This window comes from Prosopis cineraria, unplaced genomic scaffold, assembly GCF_029017545.1.
Source record: "Prosopis cineraria cultivar Desert tree isolate PC_DT_omini unplaced genomic scaffold, ASM2901754v1 PC1195, whole genome shotgun sequence".
Taxonomy (NCBI): Eukaryota; Viridiplantae; Streptophyta; class Magnoliopsida; order Fabales; family Fabaceae; genus Prosopis; species Prosopis cineraria.
In genome coordinates, this window is record NW_026556520.1 from 1 (window position 1) to 5,567 (window position 5,567).

The 5,567-nt window shown below is 32.5% G+C and overlaps 1 pseudogene; it reads left to right on the plus strand.

The window, feature by feature from the left end:
• Positions 1-255: 255 nt before the first annotated feature.
• LOC129299535 (uncharacterized) lies at positions 256-1,512 on the plus strand (annotated as a pseudogene).
• Positions 1,513-5,567: the final 4,055 nt, after the last annotated feature.

A 5,567-nucleotide genomic window follows, 5' to 3' on the forward strand; every position in this document is an offset into this window, starting at 1 on the left:
TTTCTTCAGAAACATCATTACTTTTATTAATGAGAGGAGGCTCGACTGAGAAAATATGTCACCCACAAGTGCACAACCCTATTATCCTCCTCCTCTATCTACAGCCCGCTACAAGAACAAAACCTCTCCATTATATACCATCACTTTTATTAATGAGAGGAGGGCTCTACCAAGTAACTATGTTGTCCAGCCACAACTCTATTATCTTTCCTCTCTAGCTCACTGTAAGAACAAAACCTCTCAAGCCAGGACAGGATGGGAGGAGGATTAGCAAGAAAAGGAGGTATCTTTGCAAGCGAGAGTTTTGTGTTTTTTGAAAGAGAGAGTGAAGATTCTGCAGGAGGAGATGAAGCAGATGGTGTTGAGAGGGAGAAAGAGAGCATGAGCTATGAGAGAGACATGATGCTGTTCACTTTCAAGGAGGCAGATTGGAAGCAAGAGAGGAAGAGGCTGAGAGAGGAGGTGAGGCACCTCAGGATGGTTCTGCAGGAGAAGGAAGATCAATCAGAGAATTTAAAGAGCTGGGAAACGACTTCGACAACAGCAACAAAAACATTCATAAAGAGTTGGAACTGATGGGGACTAAGCTTCTGGTTCAGAAAATGAAGGGGAGAGAGGGTATGGAGGAGATGAGGGCTGTGGAGAAATGAAGCAACTATACCTTGCAATCAAGACTGAGCTTGATGACCTCATTCAGAGAACTTATGGTGGTGTGGTCTCTCACTTTTCCTCCTACATTCCTCTCCCTCTGCACCAAAATCATATCATGCAATGAAGTTTTCTAGATTCTTTTCTCGTCTCTCTTCCAGGCTGTGCGTTGTAATCATGTTATATATGTTTCCCATAATTCCATGAGCTAGAGTTAACGGGTCTGGTCTGGTCTGGTTTTGGTTAAAATATTTTATGAACTTGCTGCGAAATGATGGAGAAAGAGGATGAAAACAAGCCATGAATGTTGGTGTGAGCTTATTGATTTGCCAATTTGTTGACAGGGGATGGCTTGTTTGTGGAAAAGCAGAGAAGATGAGATCCAGAATTGAAAATCTGAAGAGGGAATTGCAAGAAAAGGATGAAGCCATGGAAGCCTTGAAAGCTCAATTAGCTTCAATGGAGTACGAGAAGAACAGGACAGAGAGAGAGTTTGACATGCTAAGGCAGAGCTTGAGGATCATGAATGGTAGCAGTATGATTTCAATTCCAGTGAAAGAGAAGCTCTTCAAAAGCAAATATGGAAGATGAATTGACGTCTCTTTTATGCACAACTGATCAATAATGTGGCAGAATTTGTATTAATTGCTTATTCTATACTGAGTTAGATTGTATCTTGCGACCACTGGCTTTTATTTTTCACTTTTCTTCAGAAAATAAGAGTACGAAGATGGTTTTACTGAAGAAGAAGGTTCATTTTTGAGCCTAATAAGGCAGATGAACAAGTTGTTCATAAGCACTGGTAATCTGCAAGAAGATAATTTGTCCACTTCTTTAACTTTTTTACTCTGTTTCATTAGCATAGCCGAACGAAATTTCATTCTTACCAGAAAGTTTCTGTTGTGCTTCTCCTTTTGCGTTTTATATGGGTCACTTTGCAAGTATGCTAGAAAAATGACATAGTTTGCACAGTTAGGATAATGGGCTAATTAACGTTAAAGATAAACAAACACTTAACTTTAAACAAGTCTATAACTTCCGATTTAAGAAAACTTGAGGCACCGTTTAGTTTAATGAGTTCATAGTAAATCACATTTTGTTTGAAACGGATGGAATATTGAAAATGTCCAATTCTTAATTTTCTTTTTCTGGTAATACAATTCTTATTATTATTATTTTGTTTAGTGCAGCATATTTTTGTGAAGCAGAATTTTTATATATTAACTTTTAATCTGTTCGAGTACCCGAACAAAGAGATTAGATTTAATTATGCTATTAATATAGTCATTAAATTTATATTTTGGATAATTCTAGATACTACGGCCTGTTTGTTTTCTATTTTTAAAAACTATTTTTTGTTTTTAAAAATAAAAAAATTTAAAAATTTATTTGGATAAGTGTATTTTATTTAGTTGTTTTCAAAATTGTTTTCATTTTTTGTGTTTAAAAGAAAAAAAGTAGAAATAACTTTAAGTTATTTTGTTTTATTTTTTTTAAATACACTAAATTTGATTATTAAAAATTATAATTATTTTTATTAATTTTTAGTATTAATTATCATCATTAACTACTTATAATCATCACTATCAATCGATGTTTAAAATTTAAAATTATTTTTAATTAACATAATCAAATAAATTTTCATTTCGTTTTATTTTAAAAACAATTTTAAAAATTGTATTATAAAACTGTTTTTAAAAATAAAAAATGAGAATAGAATCCAAACACATTTCGAAATATCTATTCATTGTCTGAACTGTAATTTTCTTATATATGCTTTTGTTGTCAACTTTGCAATCTTTCCTGTGTACGTGTGTGACGTGTCATCAATTAAATGATAACAATAACGTTCTTCGTTTTTTCCCACGCCATTTTCCAATTTTATGATTATTCTTTTACACTCCTCTTTAGAAGACAAGCAAAGAGCCAAGTTGTGTAATCAATTTACATTATAATTTTTTAGTACAAGACTTAAATCCAGATCAATAGTATGTGATTTTCATTTAAAGTTGGCATAAATTATACCTATTCTACGTCATGTTGTTATATATATAAATATACACCCTGTGAAATTGTGATGCTGGGTATAACTTTTGCTTCTCTATTTAGATTTGGGTCAGGCCCATTCCTCAATGGACGTTTCTTTAAAATGATAAAATAACAATTTTCGTGCTGTACTGCGTCTCTTATTTGACAGAGCTAGATAAATTATTTCCTGTGAAAAATCATAATCACAATTTTTTATTGAAAAACATGTCTCTATTTTTTTATATTTTAATATTATTTAGTGGAGCGTGTGAAGATTTTTTTTAAAAAATACTTCACTTAAACTGCACAGAGTTCAATGAAACAGGTAAGTAAAAAATGAAATGAATAAACAAAATTACTGCATGGATTGCACAATGCATAGCTTATGAACATACTACTATATCTGTGATTAAAATTTATATTTTATTTTAATATTTATGGTTTATTCACTGTGTGCCAAAGTTAAATTAATGTCTCTATTAGTGCATGGGAGAGTTCATTTAATAGAATTGGCCATTACCTCATTTGAGATATTCCCTATTCTATCAAGAGACCACGGGATTGGATTTTTTTAGTTTAAAATATCCTCAGTTAGAATTTGTATTGACAGTAATGTCCTTTTACTACTTCTCCCCCCTTCTATGATCTTCTGCCTTCTTCTTCACCTTCTCCATCGCTACTCTTCCTCGTCTTCTCTGACCAACTTTTCCATCGACCTTCTTCTCTATTGTCGTTAGACCTTCGTTGTCAACCTTTGCCGTCCGACCTCCTCCTCCTCCTCACTTCCATCTTCCAAGACAACGTCGACTAAAGGTACCCTTTTCCTCGCCAAGCTTCAACATTAACATTGGTAAACCATATCTATGTCAACAAACTAAAGCGACAATGAGCCAGTGGCTACAACACCAATGGTGGCTATTAACGAGGAGACTGTGAGGTTGTTGTCTTTGATTTGTCGGCAGTGTCAACAACGATCTAGATCTGGATTTGATTTTCCAGTGTTCATATTCCTTACCTTGTATATTTCCTTTTCTTTGTTAAATCTTTAATGCCTTTGATTATTTTCCATTTTTCCTATAAATGCATCACTGAATTTATACCTTATTATTTGATAATTGACAGGGAATGCTATTGGTAGATGATGGCCACGATCTAGATGTACGAGTTGTGTTGAATGTTTGAACTTTTTTTTTTTACAAGGGTATAATAGTATTTTTTATTATGATTTTACATATCAAATAGAAATTATTCAATCATACCAAACATGATTTTATATCTCGTTATCACTCTTTATCATATTTCTATTTCTATTTTCATTCCTTCAAAAATCATTCTATCATACCTGTTTGGCAAAAATAAAGGGGCGTGTGTCACGAGGCATGTTAGAAATGCAAAATCTTAAAAGAATAAAAGAATCTGACTTCTAACTAGACATAAGAAACCCAAATTCCTTTATCACAACTCACTCGGATATGAGAATTCAAAGTACAAAAAATTAATGTAGATGAAAGGAAGTAAAAATATATTAATTAAAAAAGAGATGGCAGACTATGCTAGTCGTACAATAGAAAAATAAAGACTAAAACTACATGATAAAAGAAAAAATAAAATAAAGTAGCAGATGTAAAATCTAAAAATTTGACTAATAGTTTGTTAATATTGATGATGACTTTTGTCGAGCAAGGGCTTTTCTATTTACGAATGATCCTAACTTATGTCTACATCCCATGATCACCACTTTCATTAATTTTATGAAACATTTTCTCTATTATGGTCACTCATCATGAGTAAAATGATGATGATCTTGAGTCAATGACTAAAACTTTATAAATATTTTTTAATTATCTTGAAATCAATTAAATTGAGCTAAACTCGAGTTTTTAAATTTACAATTTAAATTCAAACAAAACCAATCAAGGCCTGAGAGATTTTGATATTCTCTGCCTTCCTTCAACCCTAGTTTAGACCTTGTTCATGACTCTTATTACTGGGGACCTTGGATTGCAAAGCTTCAATCTCATTTGCTTGCCAAACTTCTTTTTTGATGAATCTTTACATGAAGGATTTGGTTCGATGATTGCAAAAGACATTTGCTCTCATTCTCACCAACTTCGATACTGTCTACACAGTGAGTTTGCATTCAAAGCTAATACAAGCAAACGCGTGTCTCTCATATTCTGGTTTATTCTTTTGGCTAACTGTATGTATTGTTTTAATTTTTTTCCTTTTTTCTTACCTGCAGATACATCTGGAACTGTTTGTCCTTTTATCAGAAAAAAGGACACAAATCAAACAAGAAGAAGTATTTATGGGTCAAGAACCAGTCTCGGTGCCTCATATCCGGAGTGTCCAGTGGATATAATTTAATGTTAATTTTTCATATCTATAATATATTATTACTTTAACGAAAGATATAAACTTTAAAAATAAAAATAATCTTATAATTATATTTTGTCAACAAATAATCTTTTGTATAACGAGGTCACGAGTTAAAATTTTTACACGTTTGAACCGTTAAATTAATTTTAAATAATTTAAATCTCACTCCAATGATGATAGTGTTAAAATTCATCCCTTGGTTTCGAAGCGTCAGCGTTTTCGGCTTCCCTTGGAGTCATTGACAAGCACTCACCAACCTTGAACCATGCCACGTCTAATCAATCAAGCTCGTAATCCACCGACACACACCATTGAATTATATTTTTAATCATATAATTACATAACATGAAGAACGAACCATGTTTTTCACAATTTTTTTTTTGTGGCCAAAATGTTTTTCACATACAGCTGAGAAATATAAATTATTATCTTAAAAGATATTCCATTAAACAATAATATCACCATGTAGTGGAGGCTGAAAACAACTAACCAATAATGCATTGTTGGCCCAA